Source organism: Arabidopsis thaliana, chromosome 3 (genome assembly GCF_000001735.4).
Source record: "Arabidopsis thaliana chromosome 3, partial sequence".
NCBI classification, from domain to species: Eukaryota; Viridiplantae; Streptophyta; class Magnoliopsida; order Brassicales; family Brassicaceae; genus Arabidopsis; species Arabidopsis thaliana.
Genome location: NC_003074.8, coordinates 14,527,040 through 14,543,072, shown reverse-complemented (window position 1 = coordinate 14,543,072; position 16,033 = coordinate 14,527,040). Strand labels below are relative to the sequence as shown.

At 36.3% G+C, this 16,033-nt stretch overlaps 1 long non-coding RNA gene and 1 pseudogene across 2 annotated transcripts; both read right to left on the bottom strand.

The window, feature by feature from the left end:
• Positions 1 to 3,295: 3,295 nt before the first annotated feature.
• AT3G06385 lies at positions 3,296 to 3,566 on the bottom strand. The gene has a single exon (NR_141247.1). It is a non-coding gene; the product is annotated as an other RNA (long non-coding RNA).
• A 5,887-nt stretch (positions 3,567 to 9,453) lies between these two features.
• Positions 9,454 to 15,708, bottom strand: AT3G42420 (annotated as a pseudogene; the record flags this gene model as incomplete). The annotated part of the gene is made up of 1 exon: positions 9,454 to 15,708.
• Between the last annotated feature and the right edge of the window lie 325 nt (positions 15,709 to 16,033).

The window sequence follows — 16,033 nt, the reverse complement described above, 5'->3', positions numbered from 1 at the left end:
AAATAAAAAGAAACAAAAGGAAGCAATAGTAGATTGTGAGGTTGTAAGACAAGAATGTAAAAACGTCAGGCTTAGGGTATTCTAAGGAAACTATTGGTTAGTAGATCTAATAATAGCTAGGTTTTTATCGAACCATTCTTAAACTCAAACTCTAATCATGGAATAACCCGTGGGCGTGCCGCAAAACTCCCTATATCTATAGCTATGAATAACCGGAGAAGCCGAGAGATTATTAACCTAAATATGCATTCTTAACGAGTTCGATTGTTCACCTTAGTAGATAGGACGATTCTTATTACACACCTATAAACCAGCCTCATCAAATAACAGATCCAACTACAGATACCTATGGAGGGCATATCTATTGTCTGCATATCTATTGTCTGGATTCAAGTTCTAGGTGATCAATCTAGATCTAGCATTAAGAACAATTAAAGATGAAGAATTCTACAGATAACCTAGCAGGGGGCGATCTATTAAACCATATGAATCCCTAATGAGAAACCCTAAACCTAACAAGTGGATTACTCAGACATAATCAAAGAAACACAAATCATAGTCTGAATAAGAAGCTCTTCTCCAAAGGGAGTTTCCACAGGGTTTTGTTCCCAAAGTACAAAAGAGATGAGGAGAATAGCCTCTCCAAGCTTAGCTCTAAACAATAACCTTAAAAACTATATATATGACCTACAACACGTGATGGGCCTTCTTTAGAAATAGGAGAAAGTTCTTGGCCGAATTTGGAAATCTTCAAAACATTAATAAGTTGCGTCTTCAAATTTTTGTCAGGTATTGGTGTCGCTCGACACCAGGGGTGATGTCGTTCGACACCTACGTGCCTTTTCGTCTTCGGATTGTTTCTGCAGCTTAAGTTGTCTTTTTTGCTCCAGAATGCTCCATAATCTCCAAATGTATCCCAAACATGTAAAGACCTGAAAAGGACTAGAAAAGACTCTAGAAATAACAAATAGACTCTAAAACCTATACCTAAAACATAGTTAAAAACAGTAAAAATCGGGATATATCACTCTATATTTCTCTGTTTTTGTAAAACAAAAACCAAACACTTTTATTCGATATATAAACTGTATTTATAGGTTTACATGACAAATTTTGACTAAGGGACACGTCTCTAGAAGACAACCTAATGCAGAGACACATACACATGTAACTGTTTTGCAGTTAACAATTTCTATTCGTATCTCTTCGATTTGTGATACGAATATACATAAATCAGTTACTTAACTATATAATATATGACACTTCTAATTAGGATGATGACTTGATCACTTCCAACAAGATATGTGTTGAAAGATATAAACGTTTATCTTAGGCAAGTGCAATCTGTCAGAAGACCCAACTCTATAAAACCAGTCAGCTACGGGATCGTTTTTTTGGAAACTCCTGATGAACTAAGGTACGATATACCTATCTACAAATCGCCCTGAGAGTCAGATTTCCAAAGAAGCCAACCTTGCCTCGATCCGAGCTTTCTATTGGGAGCTATCATCGCTTCTCTTCACCGGATGCAATCCTGATGTCAAACCCTCCTCTGTCAGAACAACCAACTTCAAAACATAATTCCCCACGAAGCGATTTACATATCAACAGAAAGACTCGAGGCTTATCCGTCCAACAAAATCAACCTCACCCAAATCGGAGCTGTTAACTAAGCGTTATCACCGTTTCCATGTAACATATGACATCTGTCAAATCTGAGACTCGAACTGCGAGAACAACTGGATTAGAAGGTAAATTCTTAACGATTCAAAACAGATCAAGAGCCCATCTACATATCGTTCTGAAGCTTTGAGGCTTAGCTTTCCAACAAGATCAACTTCGTTTCATTGTATGCTGCTTTCCGGAAGTTATAGGCGTTTCTCTCAAACATGCGTAGTCTATATGACCCCAAATCCATCTCCATGCGACCTGCCAGGTTTCAGATTGATCTCCGGACGATCTAAACGGAATCAGGATCCAATCTACGCATCATTATGAAGCCCCAAGGCTTATCTTTCATAGAAGTCCGACCTCAGCTCAATTTATGCTGTCTACCATGAGTTCTTACTGTTTTTCTATGACAAGCACATCCTGGCCGTAACCCTAAGGCGCAGGTCTGCTGTTATCAAATCAGCCAGTTTCGTGACCAATTTTCCGGCGAACTACAAGAAAATACAAAACGTATTAATATATCGATCTGAAGCCCCTAGGCTTATCTTTCTAAAAAGATTAACTTCGTCGTTTATACAGCATTTATCAGAGAACTATCATCACATCTCTACGTCGACCAATCTAAACAAAACCATAAAAGTCTTTATTGCGTCGCTCAAGAAGACACCATTCTTCATCAGATCGCTTACCTCGTAGTCCGCAATCTAATACAAAGGTGCCATCATGATGATAGATTTAAGATGATCTAACAACTCAAAACTCAACAAAATGATGAATAGAGAGATTAAAGCCTTTATCAAAAGTTTGATTGAAAACATAGATAGATTTGATCGATTATCAATGAGATAATCAATCTGTTTAAAAGAAATACAATCATTCACTACTCTCACCAGCAACGATTACACAGAGCTCAACATAGAGACTCTCTTCTGGCACACCACCGGGATAATCTCTCTCTAACAATAAATCTCAGTAAAACCCAGATAAAAGCATAAAAAGGAAATAGATGCCACAACGGCTTATTTATACTTCAGTCTTCTCAGGAAACCCTCCTTCTCACTAAGAGTCTTTCCCTTCTTCTTTTCTCTTCGCTTCCACGTCACCTTCCAACTCAACTTCATTCTTCTTACGTGGCCTTTTGTGGTAATAGGATTGGTGAACCTTATCACATGACCGCTATCAACCCAAGAGTCCACAAGACATAAGATCAAGAAGTTATGCATCTTGCTTCCTGTACAAGAAACAACTGAAACAGTCTTCAATCCATGCCAAGTCTGCAAAAAAGATTCAGTGTGCAACTAGAGCTTTTGCGAGACATTTTCCCGACGCATCAGAAAGAGTTAAGGTTTGTGTAAGTACTATGAGCAAAGATATAAATACAAGGAATCCTTTCCTTCAAACGGATTATCAATTGGTGTTAATCCCCATCCTAAAATTGTCTTCAAAGTTGGCCCAGAATCATTCAAACTGCAGAAATTAGCACACAATAACTTTTTTGCACTAATTCAGAAGTTTATGGATGATACATACGAAGTCCGATCTAGCTAGAAATTTACAGAGTGCTTCTTGACGCTACTAGATAGTGATTCACCGATGGGATAAAAAAATCAACAGTCCAGACTAAAGTTATCATTGCCTCTCTGAATCAGCAAAACAAAGGAAAAATCCCTTTGTCAGAGCAACTTCACTAGATCGTGGAAGCTTCATGCAATATCCGATCTGACTAAAATATGGAGGAGACCTTCATGGAACTACCATTTAAAGACTCAACGGTGAGATGGAAAGCCTAACAATTCAAACAAAAGTTATCAGCTATTCTCCAAATCAGCAAAAATCAGTACACCAGCAAGCAACTATGGAATATCACTTACAATCGTTCATGGACCCCTCTCTCTATCGCCTCTGATCAAAGACATGAGACCCAATTCTGTCTCCGTTTCGATGATGTCTCTCATAAAAGATAAGTTTTATTACTTTCTAACATATTAATTAAGCTTGGTTGACATACTCACTTATATCAAAAGCTTTTATCCTTGCTTCTCTCTTTCTAACGCAAAGATGAGACCTCCTAACTACTAACATCTCAAATCTAGATTTCCATACAACGACATTTACAATCTGAGAGATTCAGATCGTCCATGTCGTAGATGTCATCATCTCTACGTCCAAACCGCTAAGATAAGTGTTATCAATTATAATCTAACAAGCACAACTCAATCATATATATGCAGTCTCTGTTATATTTTTTGCATAAACTTGCAAAAACACTCGTCTACCGAGAAAAAAGACTCGTCTACCGAGCAAAAAGACTCGTCTACCAAGCAAAAGAACTCTTCTATCAAGTAAAAAAAGAGCTCCGGCCTTTTCATCGGAACTTGAACTACGGGTTGGCTTGATCCCTGAAAAGGGTACGTAGGGAGCTTGTTTCCGGTAGAGTTCAGCTATCCCCCACAAAACAAAAGGGGGAGTGGGGTCCGTATATCCATACTCCCACTTCAATTTTAAACCTTTGCTTCGGTTTAAATTTGAACTTCATTTTTCTACTTCGAATTTTCTTATAATTCAATTTCTAATCTTTCTACTTTGAAATATTTTAACGCGCGACGACTCTATCATTTTCAAAGTTTCATTTACACTGCTTTGGTTACAACGCGCTATATAAATATTCAAGATAAGAATCTGATCGAATGTTTCCCCGATCAGGCTATGAATTCTATCTTCTGAAACCCAGTTATACTTAACACATGTGCCCCAGCTCGTTTCTAAACGCTGATAAATGACTGAATTAGATCGGGTCGCAATCGTGGGTATTCAAGTCTACTAAATTGAGTTACTCTAAACACACTGGTACCGAGCTAACCACCTCGAGCATGAAAGACAAAGCTTCGCCCGAAAACGCTCAAATACATTCACTCCTACAAAAACCCAGTCCTAACTGGTACAGAGCCGATCACCTCGGAAACTAAAACCCAGTTATCATAAACATTGGTGCTAACCTTCTGAATAAATCTACCAAAACCCAGTTGAAATAAACACTGGTGTCAAACGGTTGCTTCGTCTAAATAGAGTTTCTTATTTGCATTGGCCTGAGTGATTAGAAATCAAGTTATCCCGAATAACTTGGTATCGAGTCGATCACCTCGGAACAAAGTATACTAAATCCAACTTTAACTCAAGCAATTTGTACCCGAGCCAACCACCTCGGGTATGCGAAAGGCTTAATCGAACTTCCATTATATTTATCTAACTTATTGGAACACCCCTATTTTATAATTAGACTATGAAGCCCAAGTCCAGCCCGCTAAGGATTTAAACCCAAGTGAAAACCTAATGATCCCACGAGATTATAAAAATGAAACGCAAGTTGCGAGTCACACCACCAAAACCCTACGCCGTCAAACAAGCACCACTCAGACCACCAGTGATTGTTGTTGTGATCAGCCAGAGCCACTGCGTGAATCATCCTCACTGGAGAGATCTGTGATATCAAACCCTCCGCTTCGCCGTTCGTCCCGTCACGTGAAGCCGACGAGAAAGCTTGTTGAGGAAGATTGAGATCGTCCTTGCTATTTCTGACCATCAAATCCAACCGAGTTGCTAAGGAGAGGGCGAGATATGTGGAAACATAGTATCACCTTTTCTACTTTTGTACTTTTGAAGTTCATTTGTATAGGATTAGACATTGGGTGCTGATTGTTAAATGTTAGTAATTAATTGAAAATTATTATAATATGTGTTGTGTGATATTATGCTTTAGGTTGTTAGCGTGATATGCATATTGATTTGCTTGACGTCTTTAAGACGTATTTATTTTTAAATAGAAATATAAAAGGTAAATAAAAGAGAATAATGATATTAAAGAAAGGGTAAGATTGAGGATGTTGGACTGTAATGGAACTGACGGGTTCATTACATATCATTAACCGCTAACGAGCAATGAGAGGAAGGATCGAGCTACGGGCCGTGGTCTTCCATAAATAGGCTTGAGGAGCCATAAGTTAAAATAATTTAAAAACTAAGAAAATAAAGTAAAAGATCTTGCGGTGAGCAAGACAGAAGCTTGTCTGTTATAGCTTGCTACAAAAGTGTGAGCTATATGCTTGTTGTTTGATTCTATGCTTATGAATGGATATTGTGTCAAAGTACAATCGTGATATTGTGATTCAATGGGCAGTTTTGACTGTCTTCCCTGAATAATTAATTACTCACCCCCTTTTCTTTTCTCTCAGGTGAGGAAGAGAATACTGAGTAGCTGCTCGCTTGGTGTTATTTCGGGGACTTTGGGTTTTTATTTGATTTATCGTTATTTCTTATATTTTTAAGCACGGTTTCTTTATACATTTTTATCCAACTATTATAATTTATTTATGCTATTATTTTAAGACAATTTATTATCGATTCTTAATAAAAGAAAGTTTCCCGAAATTATAATATATTATTTCAAAATTTGATTTGAAGAAGTTGAATAAATGAATGGAAAAGATGAAAGTAAGCCGTCTCAAGGTTGAGACAGACAGGTATTATACTGATACCCAAGTCAAACACCTTGGGTATGAAAGACAAAGTTTCTTCTCAAAAACATTCCAATATATTCATTCAAAATGAGGATAAAGCCATCCAGTCATGTCTTTACATAAAAAAAATCAGAACAAAATCCAAAACAACGACATTGTTCGGGAACAAGAAAAACAAGCCTTCCTCTCAAAAGATACGGATCAGTCAGTTTAGATGCGGAAGCAGCTGGCTCGATCACACCATTCATGAAGCTAGTTCCATTAACTCTTAAACCAAAGAGCTGGGGGGCTAACTGTTGGGGTCTGATTCCCCCACAAGTAAGAGCGAGCCAAAAAATATAAGAATAACAATCACCTCAGGGTTAAACATATGATTGGCCCCGAGGCTAGAACAAAGCACCTCGGGACCTTATTCGACCAACCGTCTCAGAGAGTTCACCAAATGGCTCGGGTGTTAATCCTATGAACACAGCCCGAGCCAACCACAAGAACGCTTCGGAAAACATCTATATCACCTCGGGGGGGGGGTAGTCAACTAAGCTCAATGGACAGTCATCATGCGTGCCCCAAGCTGGTACATACTGTTTGCCCCGAAGCTACCTCTCAAACAACACCGCGCCGTGAAGAACACCCGAGGCAAAGACTTGTAAAAACTATTCATTCTCAAAGGATCATCTCCGAAAAAATAGGATCATTTCTAAGACTTTCGGAAATGATAAAGGAGAATCTTTGAAGATAATGTCGAATCAGGAAATCTTCGCGAAGCCTCCAAAGAATAAGGAAAATATCCTTAGGACGATTATTCTCTATAACTGACTTAAGGATAAATGGAAATCTTCCGAGAATATTGCTAGATAGACGGTTTAAGGACCCTATTTAAAGCGCCTCAAGGACTTCACAAAGGGGAGAATTTGATACTCAAAAAGACACATAAATTTATACCTAGTCAGAACTACGAATGACTTGATCCCTTCACAGGATACGTAGGCAATCCATCATGGATGCAGCTATACCCTCTAAAAACCCTAATTCTTTCTTTGTTTCTGAACTACGAATGGCTTGATCCTTTCACAGGGTAGTAGGCAATCCATCATGGATGCAGCTATACCTTCTCAAACCCCTAATTCTTTCTTTGTTTTTGAGTAAAACCCTAATGTGTGTCACAAGAGATTAGAATCCCCTTTGTAATCAAAACTTGGATGAAATATCTAATGAAGATAAATTACTAGATTTGTTTTCTCCCTTTAAACAAATCTATTGTATGAATCATTGGTTCAACAATGTCTTTCCTATAGCCAATATTCTTTACATTGGCCTAAACCGTTGCGCAGATAACGAAGTCTTAGACGCTTTAAATACTTTCAAACTCGAGATCAAGTGTTCCTTCGATGTAGATATCAAGGCCAAGACACTTATTGGCCACATTTTTGCTTTGGAACAAAAAAGATTCAGATCTTACGTTGAGCTCTTTCATTATGAGGATTATCCACACTGTTGGCAATTGCATGAGTTTTACAAGGAATATAATGGAGAAAGATGTTCAGATTGCATCTACTTCTACTTCTTCAGATACATCTTTTTGCTTTCCTAGTTTATTAAGAAACATCATTTACCCACTTTCAGAGACACATTTGTAATCATACTAGGATATGACCCGTGGTACACCGCGAGATTTTTTTTTTTTTAAAATTATTTATGTTTTGTGTTTTGACAATGTAGTTTATGTTTAGTATGGTTGTTGTATTTTTCCTTACTTCTCAATTATATATTTGGCTGTGTGTATAATTAAAGGACACGTAATTAAGGTTACGATAACATTGGTTATTTTGCGGAGTTTTCAAATTAGTTGATAGAATGTGTATATTTTTGTAAGCATATGATTTTGAAGGGTTGTCGAATTTTAATTTTTTTTATGAACCTATAGCTTCTGTTGTGTGTATAAGTATGTGGAATTTTAGTAATCTAATGGTAATTAGAATTAGTATTCGTATTTATTTTAATCATGAAATGCAATGTTGTAATGTCTAACATGTATTTTTATTTGGATTTATGTAATTCAATTTTTTTTATATGATAAAGTCTAATAATGAATACACTCAATTACTAAATTTTTTAAACATGATTGTGATTATTCTAAATTGTATAATTAATTTAAAACAATGTATGTTTATAAATTTGATAATATTTCTGAAAACTAAGTAATAAACAAAGCCCAATACAATTTCATCTTTTGTTTAAACCATAATGTTATTGAAGCGCAAATCTAAAATCGAAGCCCACTTAATATTTTAAGCCCAAATACTGTATGACTCTCTTAACTGTCAACAGAAAAAAAAAACGGAAAAAAAAAATTACTCTCTCTCAACTCTCGTTACCTTCAAAAATCCGATTGAAATCCTCTTTCTACTGAGTTTTGCTTCTAACACTCTTTTTCAATCCTCAATTGATGATGCTAGAGCTACTGAAACACGGAATTCACAGGTGGTACATGTTCCAATTGTGAAAAACAGAATCTGCAAAATACATGAAAATAATGCGTAAGTTTTGGAGTCAGATTGGTTTCATTCAAAGATTGTCAATTGATTTAATCTGTACTTACTCTATGCCTCTGTAAACGTCGGGAATTGTATTCAAAATTAAACCTAGAATCGAAATTTAGAATTCGAAAGCTAGATGAATGATTGAGAAGACACGGAAAATTTTTGCAGTTTTGAATTTATTGAAGTAGGACATTTGTTTCTGTTTGATGCAGGACTAATGGCTGATAAATTCAAGACATGGAATTGATGAAAATGCGAAGTGTAGAACTGTAAGATTAGCTACTTGATTCTTGTGTTATTATGGAATTTTAAACAATGGTTAGCTAGAGGAAATGGTAATTGATTAGGTCTGTGATTATTGCATCCTTTGGTTTCCATCTTGTAATTGCCTTGTTCATTAGATGCAAACAGTTAGTTTTGTCAGGAATAACTTTGATTTTTTTGGGTTTTGCCAACCATGAAGCAACTAATCAATAAAAGATTAAAGAATGAAACATACCTTTTGATAAGAATGAAAGACGAATCATTCTTGAGGAGATTTCAGATGATATTCTGAAAAACTTCTTTGAAAACAACATTTGTTGTTTGCTTTTGAATCTTCCCTGCTTTATCTAGAATCTGAAGTGACCCTAGACAGAGCAACATATAGTTGGCCATGTGAAACAACGGGCTTCGGTAAATAGAGACCAACTCTCTCAAGTGATTGTCACTGACTCTTGTTGATGGTCATAGCGAATGCTAGTGACACTGGGAACTGTCTCCTACGCATCCGGAAGGGCAGCTTCATATTTGATGGTGTAATGTTAATTAAGGGAATCAAAACAATGTCTCCACTTCTGTCCCCAATTATAACTTTTGCTTGAAGAACTTGTATAGTCATTTGAGTAATCTGAAGTCTTGTTCCATTGCACAGACCGCCTTTAGGATCAAGATTTCTAAGTAGTATAATCGGAGCACCAATCTTCAAACGTAATTCATGGTGTGGCAAACCGGATAGTTTGATACTGTTTAACAAATCAGGCGTGATAACTGGATTTTTCAATGAGTCAGAATCTGAAGGATCTATACTGTCAGCACTGAGGAATATTCTTTCTTCACCTGCAAGTTTAAATTAATAAATTAAAATTTAATTGTCTTAAAAGAAAATTTAAAACTCTAGGCTCACATACAACTGACCTTCCATATTGTTAAGCATGTACTGATTGATTGTGTGCACATCATCATTGGTAGGTGATAAAATAACTCTTTTTAGAAAGAATTTTTGATCTTCATTAACTTTTAACATTGCTGGATCTCCATAGATCTCATGACTAATAGCTTCTATTGGATTTCCTGTTTATGTAATCAATAGTTCTTCAAGAATATCAATGAGTTCTTCTCCGTCATTTGGCTCAGGTATTCTCCCATCACCAACTGCCAGAAGCCAATCTGAAAATTCTTTGATGTCTTTAGCTTCTTCTTCACTTAAGTCTTTGCTTAGCAGGCGCATGTTTTTAGTTAGCTTTAGAACCTTACAATGATCCTAAATATATGAAGCATTTAGAGCTGCCAAGACAATTTCAGCTCTCCCTGCATTGGGAATCATAGGGAGAACTTGTCTAAAATCATCTCCAAAGACAACAACCTTGCGCCACCAAACACTTTGTTATCCTTGTTACCAATAATATCAGAGAAACTCTTATCAAGTGATTCAAAACACCATTTGCTCATCACAGGTGCTTCATCCCATATAATGAGAGAGGCTTTTCTAATTAGATTAGCAAGATCAGATTTTGGCTTGATTCTGCAAGACGTATATTCATCTGGAGTAAGTGGAATAGAAAACCTTGAATGCGCTGTCCTCCCACCTTCTAACAACAATGAGGCGATTCCATTGGAAGCCACGTTTAGAACTATGTCACCTCTAGATCTAATTGCAGCAGATAGAGTCTTCCAAATAAAAGTTTTTCTTGTGCCTCCAAATCCATACACGAAAAACACTCCACCTAGATCCTTAAAAACAGCCCCTGTAATCTCATCATACACACCTCTCTTCTCAGGTGTAAGCATATCTATCCACTCAGCATGCTTGCCAGTCAAATATTGACGGTCATATCTCATCTCGTCTACTATCAACCGGTTGGAGTTATCAATACATTCTCTTGTTGGCTGTGGAAAGTTCTCAATCTCTGTAATTGTACCTCCGTTAAACAGCATAATCTTCTCAATTTCTTGAAGAGTGTAGTTCTTGATTTCAGCTTCTGTTAATTCCAACTCTGAAAAGAAGAATAACAATAAATGATGTGTGAATTCATATGTAACATTACATATATATGAAATGAAATGAATGAAGCTTAGACACGATCATACCTTGATTGTTATAGTCATCTCTCTTTTTTTCCAGCATATCCTATGATAATAACTCCCATGTCTGTTCTCAAACATATTATGGTCTAGATAATGAACCAGATAGAAGCAACATTGCAAAGAAATTCCTCAAGAAATTACCAAAGCAGAATTGACTTGCATCCACCAAACTGTCAATGTAAACTTGGTCATCATCAAGAATACCACGAGCAAAAGAGACTGTTTTGTAAGTTGGGTAGACAACACCATTGTAGGTCTTGATATGAGCAAAACACGTTGGACCTCTGACAATGTTAAGCAGAACACTTAGAAAATATTCATCTTCTAATTTCCTTGGAACATAATTTCTACGTCCCAATGAAAATCCACATGATCTTTTGTTCCACATTTTATTTATTCTATCCCAAGTAAAATACGCTGGGATATCTACATATAAGAGATCACGTGCACGTTTTCTATTTTTACCAACAACATCATTCCTGTTTAATGTCAACCAAGCCATGAATTGGGAATCTTGGTTGGCAATACGTTCCAAAACTTCTTTTATAGACTCTTTCCCTTTAAAAAATGCGGGTTGCTTCCCTTCAACATGAAATGATAGGTGCTGCACTGGAGTTGATCTATGCTGGATTGGGAACTTAAATATCCTCCAAACTGCTTCAGAGGCTGATACATATCTGAAATTGTAATATAGAAAAGAAATAAACTATAAATTCTATATCGGGACAATTTATATAAATGCAAAGCTGGGAAAGACTATGTAGAAAAGCACCTGCAATCGAAATAATCTTTGATTTCGTCCTTCTTTTTCTTAGTTGGTAAGGGTTCTTCACCAGCTGCTATGCCATTGACATTCTCATTAGTCTATGTTGTTTGTGGTTTATCAAGCTCAACCACAAATGCAAATCGATCTGGACCCTTATTTATATACTTGAATAAGTACTTAATAGAACCATTCTGATTACACCACTCCACATTGATATGAGCACCATATCGAACTGACAATATCTTATTGTAAGAAACCACATACCTATTATCACATCTAAAACCACTTTTCTCAACATAGTTATGAGATTGCTTTCTTCTATAGACTGGAAACCCATCCTTACCAACCTTGGTTATCTCCTCAAACTTTTTTGGATAATTTTTCGAACACTTGCCATCGACCATACATGGAGAATTCTTATTAGCTGCACCACATGGCCCATGAATCATGCACTTCTTAATAACCTCATATAGCTCAGGTTCCTTTTCTTTATCCGGAATCTCCGCAGAAATCATCTTGTCAATATCATCAGCTGTTGGCAATTTACTTTTAGAGTCCATAAACAGAAGGATGTGTGCATGTGGAAGGCCTCTTTTCTGGAATTCAACTGTATACATTGATGCGATCAGAAAACAATATTTATTGTAAGTAAATGACATCAACAATTTAAGTACAGAATGATAGTGAAATAAATTAACTTACATGCGACAGTCTACCCAAGCATTTTCTTCTCAGTTGGATCATGCATGAGAGAATCTAATTTGATCTTGAAAAATCCTAGCAACAATATTAGGCCTATCTTCAGCAGTCAATCCTCTTTCCTTGACATATCTTGTTATCTCAGGCCACTTAGGGTTACATGTAAATGTGATGAATAAATCAGGAAATCCATAGTGTTTGCATATAGCCATAGCATCATAATAACTTTGAACCATATGCATTTTTGCTTCTTCTTTTTGTCATTTCCTTTGTAACATTTCTCTATCCCAGGGGTAAAACCATCTTCACCATAGCAGAATATTAGAGGATATTGCAAAGCTAGATAGGAAATATGAATTTGACTGATTCTAGTAAGGTGACCTGTAATCTTTTCTTGAATAACAATGTCAAGGTCAGGCATACCATTTTCAAAATCCCCTGGGATTAATTCTGCAACCTCTGATGTAGTAGGCCTAATGTAAGTCCTTTGATCTTTCTCCTTACGACCAATGGCTATTCTCATACAGAAAGGTTAGCAGTCAGCAGCTTGGAATCTGTCCTTGGCAATTATAAAAATTGCAACATATGGATTAACTTCGTTTAACATATCCATTATGGCAGCAATTGTTTTTTTTGTTCAGATTGCCCTTACGACCTCCGTTAGTTGCATCATTTCCCTTTCTACAATTATAGAAAGAGCATAAAATGTGTTAACAAAAAAGAACCAAAATTGTTAGGTCATTGCTTATGTTTCAGTGATTTGGTTTTGAGAATGCTAACCCGATTACAGTAGCTCTGTTATCCACTTCATTTTTCTGTATCCACTATATATAACTGTGAGTACTTTGCATAATCACCTTCCGAAAGTTTCAAACTGCCTATCAAATGATAGTTACCTCCTTGCAATCGAAACATGATAGGTCCTTGACCTTTTGGCATAGATTTATCAACTTTTCCGCCAATAGAGGTCATAGCAAAAACCATGTTATATATCCAAGCATGTTTTCTATAATTCCGACCCTGTGCATCATCATCAGTAAGAAGTTCCTTTACTAACTCTGGTGACTCTTCAAGAAAAGATAATTTAACTGACCATTGTCCACAGCAAAGTGTAAAAGGTGCATCATCTTTTAGATTGCGCCTTTTGTTGATTCGCTCATCATACCACATCAATGCACCACAATATTTACACTAATAGGTAGGGTCACCACGATCAAGATAAGCTGAGAAACAAATAACCATAATCAATATCCTTCTTAATAAGTCTATATAAAAGGCATGTAAATTAAAAGCAATAGTCGGATTCCATACTTAAAGGTATACTCTTTGTAGTCCTCCGACGTGTTTTCTTTATCTTTAGTGATTCTGATTCTTTGCTCTTTTGACCTATGGAATCATGTGATGCTTGTTCTGTGGAAATAGCTTCATTAGATAAGACAGATGGGCAAGTTCCCATGTCTTGTGCCTCATCCAAATCCATTCTCTGTATTCTGATTGGTGACCCAACATCTTCACCGCTACTTATGTCATAGTTTTGTTCTAGTTCCTCTTCCTCATTGAGATTGATACCGTTCATCTCATCATACATTTCCTCATCCCTGCTAGTGTGATCTGCAGTTGTGCTTGATAGTTTCACTGGATAATGTTAAGTAGATGATTAGTCAAAACACAGAGTTGGCTAGGTTTTAGTACATATAGGAATACTTATAGATAATCATTCACCTTCAACATTAGATTCAGAACTTACTCTAGCAAAGTCTATGTGCAGACTTTTTCTTGGCATATTAAGTATACTGGTGTTGACACATGATGATTGTTCTTGGGTCAAGCACTCCGAATCATTGATAGTTTGTTTGCCTATAAGCAAAAACTTTATTGCATAAACCACATGTATTAAAATATTCACAGTTTGAATAATTAGTTACTAATCTTTTCTCTGTCTTTTTTCAGTCTCAGGACACGTAAGCAGTGTGCCATCCATTCTGCCATGTGGCCCAACGGATGAATTGGTGATATCTCTAAGTACAAATGGAGTACAACCTGTCATACTTATGCTTGACATTGGATATGTAGACGGAATATGAGATCCAAGTGGCATTCCTGTTTAAATGAGAGGTAATGTTCAGTATAATGAGTTGAAATATACTGATACAAACTGGTCTTTATCAGGTACATATCCTATTTTATACCTTTTGACGTTTGTCTTCGTCTTGCAGATATATTAGGGGTGGACACCTCACCTCTAACATTGGGTGAATTGTGTAACTGAGAGGTGTTGCTTACATCACGCTGAACTGTGTTCAAAACAGAACTAAAGGGGACATAACCGTGAGACGAAGGTGAATTCCACTGAGACATCCTAATGCTTTGAAACATAAGTGATTGAATCTGTTTCTTTTTTGGCGGATTGGATGACGAATCAATATTCTCATTGTTTGATGTATGTTTTTTACTCATGGTCCAGTTTGTATGTGCTTCACTCGGCTATGTGAAAAAATGAAGATAAAATCAAGTGTCTTGACGACAGACATATGGAAATCTTGACACAGTTGAGACACTTGATATGACTCAAATAGCATCTAACAATAACAACAGAGCAATCAAATAACTTATAAATCTTAGTACTAAGGAAATAGAATAGAGAGAAAGCATAAACTATATAGATAAGTCTTAGATTACCAGTTACATAATCCTCAGATTCAGATTCGACTTCATCAGCATGGATGAATTGGAGAGAACTTTCATCGGATCTATCACTTATAGGCCACATTTTGGTGTGCCACATAAACTCTATTTCATAAACGTAATCTGAGTACTTAGATATTGAAGTTGCTCTCTTCAATCGGAAGTCCTGAATGTAATACCATTTTCCTTCAAATAGGCTAGGCTTGAAATTGTATAAATAATCACGCTAAGGAACTCTAGCGTCGATTCTATTCCCCTGGAAAAAAATAAAAACATATCAAGTTCTTTGGAATACAATAGAAAGCAAGAACAAAAAATAGGAAACCAAAAAATTTATTCTAGAACAAACCTTCACATCACAGAGGATCATGGTAGCAGGAGTTCCACAGATAATAGAATGATGGTCCCAGATGCTTAAGATTTTCACGTATAGGACATGATTTTTCCTGTGCAAATTCATGTCAGGGATATAGTTTGTGTCGGTCATATCTTGGTGTATGGATTTGATACAGATTTAAAAGTGAGTACAGATTGTCTGAAGTTAACCTACCCTTTGCCTTATATATATATTGAATGGAGAGGAATGTTGTAACGATTTAGTGAATCTATATGAAAGGTTTCCTTCCTCAATAACCGTTCACATCCTTTAATCAATTATATCTTTGTCATAACCGACTCTGTAGCCAATCAAATTACAGAACTAAAATTTGCTAATGATTCCAACTATGTTAAGTAGATAATGATGATTAAGTATTTTGATTCATTAGCTACATGAATAATGGTTGTTTATAGTTATTTCCTTCACGGATTTT